The sequence below is a fragment of the Trachurus japonicus genome, chromosome 9, assembly GCF_045865225.1.
Source record: "Trachurus japonicus isolate A0001 chromosome 9, Traja_1.0".
NCBI classification, from domain to species: Eukaryota; Metazoa; Chordata; class Actinopteri; order Carangiformes; family Carangidae; genus Trachurus; species Trachurus japonicus.
The window spans coordinates 12,314,364-12,330,913 of NC_140915.1; the positions used below are offsets into that span (position 1 = coordinate 12,314,364).

A 16,550-nucleotide genomic window follows, 5' to 3' on the forward strand; every position below is an offset into this window, starting at 1 on the left:
CATTCAACCATCACAATTACTCCAAAGCTGTTTAATTAAGGCATAGTTCCTCTTTAAATTTGATGATTCAGCAGTGGTTATTTGTTAAAGCCGACCCAAACCCTTTATTTTGTGCTGGCTCATAAAATATTAGAAAAACTAGATAGAAAGCAGCACCTGGTGGAAATATGTAAATTCAGCATGTGTCTATGAATCTTCTCTCCTCTCCCAAGAAACACACACACACACACACACACACACACACACACACACACACACACACACACACACACACACACACACACACACACACTAACTGCCTTTTTAAGGGCATATGTAGGACAAAACAACATCAATCATGTTTTTAATGATGGGAGGTTGTGGGTGGAGGTTGTGTGGCAGGTGGTGGGCCAGGACCATCTCCCAGGCATCCACCAGATGAACGTTCAGTCCTTTGAAAATGGCTCTTAGCACCTTATCACCCTGCAGAGAGTACCAGTCGCTGTTGGTCAGTGTAACACTAAGCGTCAGTCCTTTAGGGTTTGCGGTCCGGATGATGACCACTGTGTCTGGAGCTCTGTCCAGCAGCCGCACCACCGCCCTGCGGATGCTCTGCAGCCTGCGGATGTATACCTCAATGGGGTAAGTGCCGAAGTGAGCCCAGATGCCAAAAACTACAACGGTGCTTCTGCCTCCAGTTAAACCGTCTAATTCATTGGCAATGTAACGGAACTGGCTGGTGGGAATCTCAGAAGAGCGGAGAGGAGGACCATGGCAGCGGTACGTCACCAAGGTGTTGCGTGCATTATGTAAAGCCATGAAAGGTCCAGCTTGCTTCGCACTGTGCAGGTTGAACTGAATGAGATCTGGAAGCATTCGACAAGAAACATATTAATCCACAGCGAGACTAACATCAAACAGACGAAATACCTGCAGGTCGGGTACCTGGTACTGCTGTAGTGAGGTGTTCAAACCACTGTCTGACAGTGGAGTCTCCATAAAGGTGGACCTGCATGCCTCTCAGACAGTCACCGATGGTGGCAGTGTTGAATTGTTGAACCTGGGCTCCCCTCAGTGCTCTCCAACTTCCTTTGTAGTAATAGCCGGCGTGTCCAGACTTCACATCACTGTTCACTTCTGCTGGACATGAGAGGAAGTGTGAAGGATAGAGACGTTAGTAAGTCTTCTTTTTTTAATTTTTCAATCAACAGTCTCTAAACCTCCCCATGCCCATCTCTCCCTCTGTCTCAATGTCCAATATGTATCGTTTCTTATTATCTGCATTTATTGATCCTACCTACTATCTTTACATTATTAGGGGCTGGGCAGCATCAGCTGCCAGGACCCTATTGTTTTCCTCGATGTTCTTTCTTTCTTTCTTTCTTTCTTTCTTTCTTTCTTTCTTTCTTTCTTTCTAGGAAGTCCTACTTCCCATGCATAATCAGTGAAAAAAAACGCAGAAATGTTCGACCCCATGCCAGATTTACTCAACTCCAAGGACATGGGGGGCACAATAAGCATTTAAAATTAAAAACTTTGGAAATTTCTACCAAACCAATGTTTGCAACTTTCACTAAAATGTTGCCCTGATACTGCTGAAACTTTTGTCTATTTAAACTCATTACAAATTATGAAGTCCATCACTCTGTTTTTTTCAAAATCTGTAAAACTTATTAAACCTAAATCTCCTCAACATTGATTCTGTTTGCACAGAGCTTCCTGCCTGATTTACCTAACAACCTGTTCTATATTTAAAGTAGAACAACTGTGATTATTGTAAAAATCCTGCTTTACCTGTTGTTTTTGGCAACACAGTGACACTGGCAGGTCCTGAAGCCTTAATAGAGCGTTTCATGTTGACTTTACTGATGGAAAATGGAGTGAACATAATGAGATGGGTTACAGCAGACTGCTTGATTTGTGCTGCCTCAAAAACTGTAAATCCATTTTAAAGGGGAATTGCCGTTTTTTACAATCTGGACCTTATTTCTAGCATAAAATACGATAATTTACTCACCCAGCCATTACAAGTCATTCCGACGAAATTAGATCCAGCCGAGAGCCGCGTATATCCGTATAATGCGAGTACACGGGGCAGATAACATTATCTGCTGCGAAACTCGGTCATTTCACCAATATTTTGTTATGATACACTAGTGCTATTCCCCTCTGAACCCGTGGTGGCATGTTATCAACATCCGGCGTCTGTAGGTTGACCTACTAACCTCTGACCTGGATGATGTCATCTCTGACTGCGGTGCGGCGCGGCTTGTTGCTACTGGTAATGCTACGGTTCGTTTCTGCGTGTTTCCGACTTGTCAGAACAAAATGAGCAGCTGGACGAAGTTCAGTTTCCACAGGCTTCCTCTCCGCAGCCTGGACTCACTAAAGCTCTGGCTAGTTGCACTAAAAATTGACATCATCCAGGTCAGAGGTTAGTAGGTCAAACTACAGACCCCGGATGTTGATAACAGCTAACCCCGGAATAGCACTAGCATATCATAACAAAATATTGGTGAAATTAACAAATTTCGCAGCAGATAATGTGTTATTCCCAGGCTGCATTGTGCTGCCCTGTAGATTCACATTATACGGATATATGCGGCTCTCGGCTGGATCTAATTTCGTCAGAACGATCTGTAATGAATGAGTAAATGATCGTATTTTATGCTAGGACTAAGGTCCAGATTGTATTAAACGGCAATTCCCCTTTAGATATGCACATATAGGTAATACTCTACTGTATATGTATGTATTCCAAATTAAGATTAGGACTATAATGAAGATACACTTTATTGATCCCAGGCTGGGAAATGACTGTGTTACAGCAGCAAGCAAATAACACACAAAACACAATACAAATAGGAAAAATACGACCAATGGATAGAATAAAGAAAAAGAAACGCAATTTTGAATAATACAAATACATGATGTTAATATGTAAAGTAATTCAAAAAGCCGGTCGTACGTGTCTCTCTGCTCCCTCACCTTTGAAAAAGCTGCTCCTCCTTAGCCGTGAGATTTTTTTTGAACCCTCCCATAGAGTGTGTGACCCTGGTATCACAGCTCAGGTTCTTTGGCTTGTAGCAGAACCACGGTTCACTTGTTTGGAGGTCAGTGTAGTTGCACAGCGGCTGCTGGGTCGGATGCAGACAGATGTTACAGGTGGTCCTCTCAGACACCGAGCCTGAGCGGAAAGTGCTTTTAAAGTAAACCCTGTCTGGCTGTTCCCTGGTCAGTCTTTGCAGGACGGTCACAGCCTCACCAGGGTGAACCAGTGTCACCTGATGGGATAGAGAAACAGAGCTTTCACTGAGAAAACAAGTAGCCTACAGGCCTCGAGAGGGCATGGGGTTCAATTTGAATAAAGACTTATAACAATACTGAACTTGAGTTTTTTGCATCACCTCAACCTCAGCGCTCCCCTCCCAGAGCAAAGAGAACACAGCAGAATAGGAGCCATTGAGGTGATCCTCCATTTTCCCAGCCACACCTGCACCAAGCTCCCGGTTATGTAGACGGCTGACTAAGAAGTCCCCCCCAGATTGCTTGGGTTGGCCTCGGTAGTCGTACATTTTAATCATAACCTCCAGCTGATCTCCTACATGCCACTGTCCTCCTCCCTTCTTTGGGAGAAGTGTGAAGGTGCTGTGAGCAGGATCGCTGGTCTGCTCCAAAGAAACCAGAGCTGCTGTTTCAGGCCACGCAATGGAGTCCAGTATGAGGTCCTTTTCCTGAGCGTCCGTTGTGGTTAGTGGCTTGAAGGTGCAGAAGCTGTGATGCATGTAAGGGTCTGTTAAAACTTTTGGGAGGATCATGGTGGAGTTGACTTCATGCTGAAAGTGAGGTGGAGAGAAAGTATTGGAAACAAATGAGCCAGTGAGGAAGATGTTTCCTGCCACACAGTACGAAATACTGTTCGTCACTTGTGGTGTTGAAGTTTTGCATTCACACTGGACTGAACTACACTAAGCCTGCAGGGACTTTTCTCCCCTGACTCTTCTGGTAAGGTATGTGTATGTGTTTGCATATGGGCTGTAACAGGATTTACAGGAACTTTAAAGCAGAAGTAAGCGATCCGGTCGTTTTGGATAACTTCTTGTCAGCCGATGGAGTTAGCAATCCCCGCCCTCGTCCCTACGTCACCACATTCACGCACATCCCTTGGCTGCACACACAGAGAGGACCGACCGCCCCTTTATGCCGTTCTCTCTCCTCATTGGATAAAGGTTGTAGGATACAAGGAAAGTTTTCTCCTCGGCTTGCAGCAGAGCAGAGTGACTGACAGACCCGTGTTTCAGACCAAACACTCTATATAAGTGATTGCTGTCGGAAGATATAACTATTTAAGACTTATATTTTTACTGTAGTGACCGTTTATTTCCCATAATCCCTTGCAGTTTACAGTAAAATACTGTAACTGACCTTTACAGTATTTTACTGTGTGTATTACAGTAAGATACTGTCCAAATTACAGAATGTGGTTACAGTACGAGCAGGCTTTGGGTAAATCTCGCTCCGATCTTTTAAAAAAAAAACTGTAAAGAAAAAGAAAAAGTTCTCCGTCACATGCATTACGCAATAGTCAGCGCACTCCAACACAATACGAACTGTGTTCAAAAAATACTGGCATATCTTATCTTCGGACAGAGAGCTTTCCCCCATTCTCGTTCTCACAGACCCTCCTTTATTTGTGAATAAACGGGGAAGAAACCTAAGGGACTACTTGGTCCGTGCCAACTCTACCCAAAGACGCACCAGCCAGGACGCACAGACGCGCCTGCTTCCACTGCCTAAGGGGAACTACCGCTGTGGAAACTGCGCCCAGTGCCATAACACAAGTAAGACTTACAATTTTTCTCACCCACACACAGGAAAACAGTTCCCTATAAAAAGTGTCATCACATGTGCGTCCACCCATGTCATCTACATGATACGCTGCCCGTGTGGACTGGCATACATCAGGAAAACCACCAGGAAACTGAACTCCACTTTCTTTTCATGACTAGTCCGGACCTATGGATCCTAGTCCAACGCACCTGAAAAAATAGACGCTCCCTCACAACGACACTTAATAAAACAACAAAAGTAAAAGGCGTAACGACCATCCCCACCCCTGTCAGCCATTGTTTGACTACCTGTACCAACATGGTGGTTTGAAATAAACATTGATGAAATGACTCATATTTCACTTGAGAACCTGCTCTTTCATCTTAAACAAGTTACCTAATTCAAACTTCAACGGTATCGATATTAGTCAAATTTTAGGCTTGGTCCAAAATATTAGTTTTTTACCTAAAAGTGTTTTTTGGGCTGTAAAACCTACACACTTATTCACACAGCCATGCAAATTCACATGCAATGTCAGGGAGTGAGTGTGTACACATGATATTGATCATATAACTCTAATGTTATCTCTTACTGGTTAAAGTGATGCTGTTAGAACCATGTGATGCCGTTACAACCATCCCTTAGTTACAACCATTCCCAGTCTCCCTTAATTAGTCAGAAAAACAGAACAAAAAAAACAAAAAAAAATTCAGAAAAACAGAATTAGTTACCCCGAAAAACAAACCAAAAAATAAATTAGCTACTCAGAAAAACAGGATTTTTAAAATTATTATTCAAGTGAACGCAATACGCTTCCGTATTAGAAGATTGCCTTGCATTACTTTATTATTCTTGTTGGGGGAAAAAATCACACAAATTCATTCAAAACTAAAACTAAACCTATTTGTGTAACATAGAAACTTGAAATTGAATTGTTAATAACACAAATTCAAATTATGTTAAATTTACTTTACCTTAGATTCGCTATTTTCAAAAGGGCAGGTCCTCCCCTCCTCTACGTAGATGTCATGTAGCACATAGATTAAAACGAACGCAGCTAGTAACAGGAAGATGACTGCGTACTTTGGAAGGCAAAAGTTTGCCTCCCTTGTTTTACAAGCTTGGACCATCCTGATCAGGAATCTGGTCTTCATTTCTTCTCTGGCTGCTGCAACCTACTGTGACCAGTCAATCTGGAACTGGAATTAAAAAATCAAACAAAAGAAAGTTGTAACCCACAACTTGTTCTTGCAAAATAATGTAAAACCCAAATTGTAAAATCCTCACTATCCAAATAGTTTGTCGTGTCTGTCTGGCTCCTAGGTACTGTAGGACCAAAATAAAATAACAATAATTTTAAAAAGTCACATAGAAATCAAGCACAGCCACTGACAGCAGCCTCTCTTTACACTTTATCTCCAGGTGACTCTGCCGTGAACCTTTAGCAGGATAGGGTAAGTATTTCGACACTGTTCCCTCAGGCAATCTTTCCAAACACCACAAACACAGGTCACACCCAGCTATTCACATATAAACTCAGTGTGGTTTGCAAATAAGACACTGACCTATCAAACAAATACACCATGCTTCAGAAACAAGTAACATATTTCTTTAAATAAAAAAACATATCCTTAAAGTACAAACAAAATTATCTTTCAAGTACAAACACAATTATGGCCTAGAGCTACTGTTAGGTGTTACGTGTGCATGCACGCAGCGTTCAAATGCACAGGAGTAAAATGGCAGATGGAAGGGTTAGGGTTAGGGTTAGTTGTCTGTGTCATGGATGTATTTGTTTTGTTTTGTTTATTTAGATCCCCATTAGCTTTTGCCATACAGCAGCTATTCTTCCTGGGGTCTTTCCATCATAATAAATGACAAATACAAACCATTAACACACAACACATTAATACATAAAAACAAAAATACATACAGAAAACACATAATACATACACATACAAAACAAAACATCCAAGACAAACACTTAACATATTACCTGCTCCTACTGTACATTGAATCACTACACAACAAGGATACCAGGACCCAATTTACAAATATAGGCTACTAATGGTCAAAATTGCGATCAAAATAATAATCTCTTAGTTTCATTTTAAAACTAACCATGTTTCTTTGTTGTATGGCATTTTAGTTGTTATAATATTTCTAAGAAAAACCATCAACAAATATGACAATCTGTGCTTAACATCCAGCCAACCAAGACTGGCATGCATTTGACAAATATTCAACCTTATTCCACACATAAGTGCAACACGTGCTGCTTTATTTTGTATGTTTGTAAGTTGCAGTTTTCTGATGTTGGCTAGTGAGGTATTGGACCAAACAACTGTACAATAATCCATATGTGACAAAACCAGTGCTTGAATGACTTGTTTAGTAATTTGTGTTAGATATTTAGAGCATCTCCTAATCATTGAAAGAATGTTTCCAATTTTGGTTATTATCCTCTTAATATGCATGTCCCATGATAATGTACGATCTATGATGATTCCTAATAATTTCACCCAGGGCTTAAAGTAAAAAAAAATCCTGAGCCTGAACTTTTTTCCAAGGAGCGGGGTGCAGTGGATCCGACGCATAGCCTACACATTATAGGCAATTTAGCAAACAACTTTTTGGCATTGTGCTTGGTAATGTACACAGGGTTCATAAGCCTACACATTTTAACCAACAAATTTCCATGACTTTCCCATGACTTGGCAACAAATTTCCATGACATTACAAGACCTCTAAAACATCAATATATGCATGAAATGTATGAAAGATATGTAGAAAAAAAAAGAAAAAAGGGGAGATGTAAAAAAAATTGATCTAATGACAATGGGCTTTACTGTATGATCAGATAGATCAGGTGCTGTAGGCTAAAGAGTATAGGCTGAAAATATGATCATAAGCATGTGGGAGCCTCCTTTCCCACCTGACAGTACAGCTATCAAGATAGAGATTAGGATAAGTCAGAAGTGGTGGAACAGTAAAGTGTGGCCTGAAAGAAGCCCATGGTGAAGCAGAAGAAACGGGGCCTTTTTCATTCCAGAAAAGATGGTGACTGTGACACTTAATGACACTTAATAAAACAACAAAGGTAAACGGTGTTACAACCATCCCCACCCCTGTCAGTCACTGTTTGACTAGCTGTACCAGCATGGTGGTTTAAAACAAACATTTATGAAATGACTCATATTTCACCTAAAAACCTGCTCTTTCATCCTACAAGTTACCTACCGTAATTCAAACTTCAGCAGCATCAATACTAGTCGATAAAGTCAAAAATACTAGTCGATAAGGTCAAAAATATTAGTTTTTGACCTAAAAAAAAAGTGTTTTGGCTGTAAAAACCTACACATTTCTTCACACAGCCATGCAAATTCACAAGCAATGTCAGGGAGTGAGTGGGTACACGTAATATTGATCACATAAACTCTAATGTTATCCAACCTGTGGAGTCGTGTTTGACCGGCATGGAGAGAGCAGGAGAAGCCTGCTCCTTGTGCGATCAGCTACGCGCGCTGCTTCCGCGGGCAGTGCATCCTTGCGCGACATCAGTCACATTCGATTAAGTTCATTTTTATTTTTTGTCTATATTCTAAATATTCAAGAAAATAAAAAAAACACACCCAAACCTTTGAAGCTAATTATATTAAAGAATATAGGCTATTTAAAAAAAAGAAAGAAACATTTTTTTTCTCTCAGTGGGTGGGCAATCGGTCAATCTGCGTGGGCCTGTGCCCATCCAGGCCCACCCATAACTCCACCCCTGTGTCTCACAGACCATTTGGGTTTACATTAAAACTACAGGTCTCCCAGTCCGTGACCTTTTCTAAATATAGGCTACAATATGCCTATGTGTTTGATGGTTTCTGAAGCTTACAACTTATTAAAATGAAACAAACTTGATTTCTGAGCATTTACTGTAATACCACGGACGGCCAATAGCAGTCCTACAGACCGCTGCAGATAAACAGCAGTTATAGACAATGTGTCCAGTAGTGGTCACAATGTTTTCATTTTTCGCTCATTTTTTTTTTTCTCACATTAATGTTTTCATACTATCACATTTATTTTTATCGGACTGGTGTGAAACAGGTGCGAGCGTGCGCAAGCGAGAGAAAGAGATGAGACATGGGCGTGTACCAGCAAAAACTGAAACAGGCTAGTTAGAAATGAAAAGAGGAAAATCATAGAATACAGGATCTGTCCAGGAGACTCCTCAGGACATGAGGGCGGGAGGTGGATAGCGATGAGAACTGTCACTGTAAGCTGCATCTGTCAGACATGCAGACATTTCTCAAACTTTATTTTGTAGGCTAAGGACAGACTAGAATAGATCATGATTGTGTTGGATATAAAGCACCACATTGTCACTCTTATTGACTTATAACATAGCCTAACCTATAATAAATCTCTCGGCTGCAGTCCAGTACGGTAATAACGGGTGTGGGTGTGTAAGTGCTTAAGCTATGTCATCAACGTCAGCACTGACATCTACACCTGTCCGACACTGATCAGACTATACGTACCAAATAATGTGACGGTACAATGACGCAAGAAAGATAAAGATAAATTAACTCATTGAGTGCCGCGCTCCTTTCCAAAGTTTTAGTCAAGTGTACCGGCAATTTAGACCATTTTTGACAATTTTTGTAGAGCCACAGCATATTTTATATTATTGCCACCAACACATACTGTGGCTCATTTGAAAGGTGAAACTTTCTGCTTCAAATGGCCACAAACCGTTTGTTTCTACGTGCCTCCGTTCCTGAGAAAACTCAAGCTAAACATGGCTGGTTTTCACCAAAATCCCTGCTTTTTTTCTAGAAAAGGAGATAGAGCGTCTTTTATGAAAGGTGCTCTGTTTGTGCCTGTCGCTCTTCTGACACTCGCATTTCTGGATCAAAGGGCTCGTGTAAGATAAATATATACAACAATTGTTGTTCTATTCACAAAACCACCATCAGGGGGCGGCGGGGGGGGGGGCGCCACTAATCAACAATAACACAGCCGCACCGTGCCGTGTCACAGCCTCTCGCCGCAGAATGTGATGGTCTCTCGGCCACAGCGGGACCGGTGTTCGCGGTCCGTCTGTGGTACGGGTCGGTGCTGGCGGCCTGCTTTGGCCCAGAGACCATCACATTTTACCGCGGTGTTGCTCGAGATGAAGACCGGGTGGGACTGTCGGCTGAGAGCTTCCTGTTTCTGCTCCGAGCTGCTGGAGCCTCGCGGGTGACAGCAGAACAGCTGCGCTGCATCCACATGCAGAACTCCGTTTGCAAAAGCCGAGTTATGATAAAAACTTTCAGATCGTGAGCTGTCATGAGTTTTTGATCGTCATCTATTTCAGTTCTGCTTGTCGTAAGTCCCCAAATTTACACATAAAGGTGTGTTAAAGTCTCTATTTTCATAATTAAAAAAAAAGCAAGAAATGTAAAATTACGTTTTTGGCACTCAACGCATGGGAACGAAAAACGATAAATTACATGGTTGGCACTCATTGAGTTAAGTCAAAATATTTATGTATGTGCAGAAAACAAGAAAATTGTGTTACTAACTATTAACTGTTATTAAATCAGAATGATGATTAAAGCTCAGATCACCCCGAGTGCGGACGTCAGAGAAAAGTCTTTGATTCTTCCATGAGTTCGACTCCTCCTCCACAGCGTCAGGACATGTCAGGGTCGAGTCCGCTTCTAGCCTGCAAGAGACAGAAAAGACGATATGAGCATTGCAATTAAGAAACAACCCCAACTCACTTCACCACCGTAGGAGTGCAGTGGCCCCTTAGGAATGCACATTTAAAAAAATGTAGGGGCGCACATCGTGCGTAAATCAACTTGCAAATCAAATATTCACATTTCCTCTTATTTTCACTTGGAATTATTTTATAAGCCTAGTTAATCATTTAAAAAAGTTAAACTCCTTATCTTCTGTGTAATTCAACAGACACATGCACTAACTTAAGCAAAAATTGCCTCTGTATGTATTAAACTTTAAGGTTGTTATATAATTTCCTTAAAACCACAGCATCATAAATCACTGACCAATCAGATGTTAACATATAAAACTCAGTAACAGTCTCACGCTCTCTCTCCCTCTGAGCAAAACTTCACTTCCCAGCCTGACACTCCTTCCTGTAATTTTGATACATGTTTGTTTTTACCAGTTTCTATTGTATCACAAATTCTAAGCAAATGTTTATAGCAGCAAAAGGAAATGCACAAAAGTAAACCACAGTAATGCATAATTCTATGTCTAAGTCTGCCAATCTGCAGGGGACGGCGCGTGTCCTAAGCACAAAACCAAAAGTGTACACAAACAGGGAATCAGGTGCCAAAAATAAAAGAAAGTGGCAAATACATAAGCGGTGAAGCTCCCTCGCCTCTCCGACCCAGAGCCCTGTTGCGACGCATCGCCATGGAGGCCGATCAGCACCATGGACAGCTTGGACCAGTGTTAATAACACAGGGGTGGGCAATATTTTATTTAAAATTAGCCAAACAGCAGTCTGATATCAGCCATAGGTACTGAAGAAACATAAATATGGACTCGAGGCATCTTGTTTTCTATTACTATAACTTACTGATCATTAAGTACCCAAATGACTGCATCAATAAATGAGGAAATGATATTCACAGATCCTACTTTTAAAGCAGAAGAAAGCTGAATGTTTGTGTTAATATAAGTCTTAAATAGTTATATCTTCCGACAGCAATCACTTACATAGAGTGTTTGGTCCGAAACTGTCAGTCACTCTGCTCTGCTGTAAGCCGAGGAGAAAACTTCTTGTATACTTCCTTGTATCCTACAAGCTTTATCCAATGAGGATAGAGAACGGCATAAAGGGGCGGTCCTCTCTGTGTGTGCAGCCAATGGATGCGTGTGAATGTGGTGACGTAGGGACGAGGACCAATAGATCCATGACGAGGGCGGGGACTGCTAACTCCATCGGCTGACAAAAAGTTAGCCAAAACGACCGGATCGCTTACTTCTGCTTTAAACAAAAACATGATCATACTAGTAATGGATATTACAATTAACCACTCGGATAACCCAAACTTTAACAGACCTGCATCACTCAATGAAGAAAATATTAGGCTGATGTAGTTTTATTTTATAAAGAAACACACAACTTTGCTGCTGCTTTACTGTAATTCAGGGGATATTCCACCTAAAATCGATAATTCACCAATGTTCTACCCACCGCAATGCAAACGAAGGGTTTGGAGAACATCAAAGTCATCAAAACGCTTTTCAGCTGGGCAATGGAATATGTATGTATATATTAGGGCCGGGACTTTAACGCATTAATTACGATTAATTAATTACACAAAAATTAACGCGTTAAAAAGATTTACGCATTTAATCGCACTTATTAAAAAAAAATTTGATTTTTTTTTTTTTTTCCCTCACGTGTGTCTACGTACGGTGTGCCCGCACGCGAGAGATGCGGCAGTTTGAGAGCAGATCTCCTCTCTGTCAGACAGTATCTGTGCTGTTGAAGAAGAGCTGCAGAAACACAAGGTGGCGTTCCTCAGCAGTTATAAAGCCACTCAGACCAGAGCCAGAGCCCAGTGCTCACTGTCAGATCCACAGCTGCTCTCAGGAGCTCTGATAGATGAGGCCAAACACCTGGGCAACCTGTCCTTCAGAGTCTGGGAGAAGATCAAGGAGAAGGTCCACTTCACTCCTGTCATCCTGGACCCAAACACTGCAAGTCCCATCCTCCATCCGTCTGATGATCTGACCAGTGTGAGGCGTCGAGACACAAGGCAGCAGCTTCCTGACAATCCAGAGAGAAACACGAAGTATGCTACTGTTCTGGGCTCTGAGGGCTTCAGCTCAGGGAAACACAGCTGGGAGGTGGAGGTGGGAGTCAAGTCAAGTCAAGTAATTTTATTTGTCCCAGCTTGGGCAATTTGTTTGCAGTAGGTGTAGATCATCCTCGCTGGGTTGTGGGTTTGGCTAAAGAGTCAGTTGACAGGAAGGGAGAGTGTTCTGCGTCACCAAAACATGGAGTCTGGTGTTTATTGCATGGTGATGGAAAATACACCAATGGTAGTAATAAGACTGTGACAGTGAAGAAGAGTCTCCAGAGCAGTGGTTCCCAAACGGTGTGCCGCGGCACACTGGTGTGCTGTGAGGCAAGTCCAGGTGTGCTGTGGGATTTTGTGACAACCATACATTATTATTGCAATATATAACTACACAAAAAATAATTATTTTTAAAGCAGAAGTAAGTGATATATTTGTGTTAATATAAGTCTTAAAGCTATGGTCTACGATTTGGAGCATTGGTAATTATTATTAACATCGTTTATACAGTGATTATGGTCCTGTGGTCCGATATACACAATATAAATAGCAAAAAGAACCAAAAAAATCCATTCAGTCTATCAGCCGTGGGCCTGCATAGAAATTGACCAATGGGCGCCGCGCGCCCCGTCCGGCTCCCACTGGCTCGTACCCTCCATCCAATCCCCTCGTCTCCCCTGCTCCTCCTCGACCCGCCTCGTCCCCACCCCCTCCGCTTAGAAACTACAAGTAGTTTGTAACCGCTCTGAGCTGCTCAGACACAGACACATGAACCCACCAATTCAGCCCCTGCTGCCCCCCACCCCCGGTCGGTCTGCCGAAAAAAAGCCCCACTAGGATTCAGAGAAGCACAGTACAGAAGCACAGAATGTGTTGCTGCCCGTATTACCGGTACCGGTGTCGCGTCGAGTCTCCCTGATCCTCTCCCCGACACACAGCCGCTTCCAGCCGCAGGCAGCCGCAGCCTGACCGGGGCTCTGCACCCTGCACACCGCGGCCCTGCTGAGCTCCTGGTCTTCCTCCTCTCCCCGACACACAGCCGCTTCCAGCCGCAGGCAGCCGCAGCCTGACCGGTCTCTCTGCACTGCGGTGCTGCGGAGCTCCAGGCCCCGGTCTTCCTGCTCCTCTTCCCCAGACACAGCACCCTGTGGCCGGTCACCCAGCGCGAGGAGTCTCCCTGTAGCATGAGGCTGTGCTAATGGTTGCTAATGGCGGCGCTGCTCGTACCAGCGGTCGCCGCGGTCCCGTTGCCGGGGACGGCGACGACGGTACTGGCACCGCCTCGTTACCGGCAGCTGGTGCACAGCGGCGGCGCCAGCCCCGATGCCGCCGCTGTGCACCAGCTGCCGGTAACGAGGCGGTATTAGTGGGCTAGCGCCGAGCACAGCCTCATGCTACAGGGAGACTCTTGGCGCTGGGTGACCCAGGACAGGGTGCTGTGTCTGGGGAAGAGGAGCAGGAAGAGTCGGGGCCTGGAGCTCCGTGGCGCCGCGGTGCAGAGAGACCCAGGCTGCAGCGGCGGTGCTGAGTTTATGTTGAACAGGTAATCTTTGGTTTTATTGTGGAAGTTGTGACTGTGATATGACATTTTACTCTGCATTCAAAGCCGCGTTTGGTTTCTGCAGGCAGCAGGCTTGTTGCCTGCTCCGCTCTGCTCTGTGAGGGGAGGGGGGGGGAGGCGTGTCGCGAGGAGGTCCCGAGGGGCGGGCCATACGAGCTCAGAGGGGAGGGGCGGGGGTGTGTGAGAGGTGCTTTTTTCAAATTTTTCTCATCCTCTTTCAAAATGTAGACCATAGCTTTAAATAGTTATATCTTCCGACAGCAATCACTTACATAGAGTGTTTGGACTGAAACACGGGTCTGTCAGTCACTCTGCTCTGCTCTGAGCCGAGGAGAAAACTTTTATCGTATCTTACAGTTTTTATCCAATGAGGAGAGAGAACGGCATGCAGGGCTGTGTGTGCAGCCAAGGGACGCCGTGAATGTGGCGACGTAGGGACGAGGACTGTTATGGTGCGTTCAAGGAAACTCGTATTTTTCCGACCGTGAAGTCATACCAGTTCGATCTGGTACGAGTTCACCGGTCGGAAGTTACGAGTGGCCGTTATAGTGACTTTCACAGGTAAAACAGGTCGGAAAAACACAAGTGGGTTGCCTGGAACGCTACAAAGTCGTAAGTTGTGACTTGAAGCTGTAATTTACGATTTCAAAAGCCTGCCTGGAACGCAGCATTAGCGAAAACGACCGGACCACTTACTTCTGCTTTAATTTACTATCAGTACTTTGTATGCGCTCATTTCATAATACAGAGGCAAACTCTATACCTAAAAACAATTATTTAAAAAAATCCTCAAAGAGAACCCCATATTTCGCACAATATGTTTCAATGCTGATCAATCTGTAGGACCATGGACGGTTATTGTGACCTGTCTGGTTTAAATGGTTGTATTGCTGCTTTGATGAAGCCTAATTTGATAAAGTTTCAAATTAATCTTTGAAATATTTCGTTAATAAATATGATTTTGTGAGTAATGTAGCCTAGTTTTCTTTGTCACATTTTATTTGGCATTATTAAATAATTATGCACATTTACAGATATTTTACATGATATAAGTGATAACACGTGTTATGAAGGCTATTTTGAACAATAGGTGTGCCTTGAGATTTTTACTTGTCCTTTGGTGTGCCTTGGCCACAAAAGGTTTGGGAACCACTGCTCCAGAGGATCAGAGTCCAGCTGGACTACGACAGGGGGGAGGTGTCCTTCTACGACCCTGAAGACATGACTCACATCTACACTCACAGAGAGACTTTCACTGAGAAACTCTTCCCATATTTCAGTATTGGAAAGTATGGTGATGCTAAAACCACTGATATAAAAATGTGTCCCACTTAGATCAGTCTGTGACGTTCAGGGACGTTAGTTTTTCTATCATGACGGTTTGAGGTTTATTAAACTCATCATCACACTTTACAGCCAACCTGCTTCTAGACCTGCTCACCTGTCATTTTGTATTTAAATCACAGTTAATTACCGTAATATCTCATTAGACTGATCAGCAGTGTAGTTTAGTGTGTATAACATTCACTGAAATATTTTTTTTTAATTATCATGTCCATTCTTGCCATCAAGATTAATATGTGGTGGTAATATCTGATTTGAAGACTAAATGCTGAGAGTGTCACATCATCATCAAGAGATAAATTTGTTCACATGTTCATTATCCTGCTTATCAGCATCTCCACTGTACTGATGTTTTGGGGTTTTTTTCAGTTTTTTTGTGACAGTTTGTTCATGAGGAGTTTTAGTTTTTGAGCCTCTCATCCATATTTTTTTGATGATTTCATCATATTGATCTGTTGTTTTATAGTTTGGAAACAGGTGCTATAATATAGTAGGCTATTAGTTTAAAATTATACATTTTATAATCAGATGTTTACAATGAAATGCAAATTTCTGTTAAACTGTCAGACATGTTTGATTTCATCATTATGGCAATTTCTGTTTCCTCCCTCCATATCCTTGTGCTTTTTTTTTCTTTACAAACAGTAAATGTCTTGGTTAAAACATGATGCAGTTTGTCCTGATTTACTGAAGCTGTATTACACAGATAGAGACTGAGGATTTCCCATTTACGCCTCTCAGATAATCTTATTTAACTCCAAATAAATGTAGGTTCAAAGAACACAGGACATTACTAATACTGGGTTAATACTTGATATTTGAGTTGTTTGATAATATGCAATCTTGTTTTATAGATACCTAAGGCTTAAAGTCACTTTGAGAATGTTTAGCACACATTATTAACTCAGAGTTTATACAATTCCCATCCCTGTAAAATAAATAACAGCCAAGAGATGTTAGCCTATCTTAGCATAGCATAAACACTGGAAGTGTGTGTGTGTGTGTGTGTGTG

The 16,550-nt window shown here is 42.5% G+C and overlaps 1 pseudogene across 1 annotated transcript; it reads right to left on the reverse strand.

The window, feature by feature from the left end:
* Nucleotides 1–291: 291 nt before the first annotated feature.
* On the reverse strand, nucleotides 292–6,112 carry LOC146981024 (NXPE family member 3-like; annotated as a pseudogene). The gene is made up of 6 exons (XR_015036565.1): nucleotides 5,784–6,112; nucleotides 3,387–3,815; nucleotides 2,968–3,263; nucleotides 1,774–1,844; nucleotides 925–1,116; nucleotides 292–845 (listed from the first exon to the last, which is right to left on the reverse strand). The product of XR_015036565.1 is annotated as an NXPE family member 3-like (transcript).
* Between the last annotated feature and the right edge of the window lie 10,438 nt (nucleotides 6,113–16,550).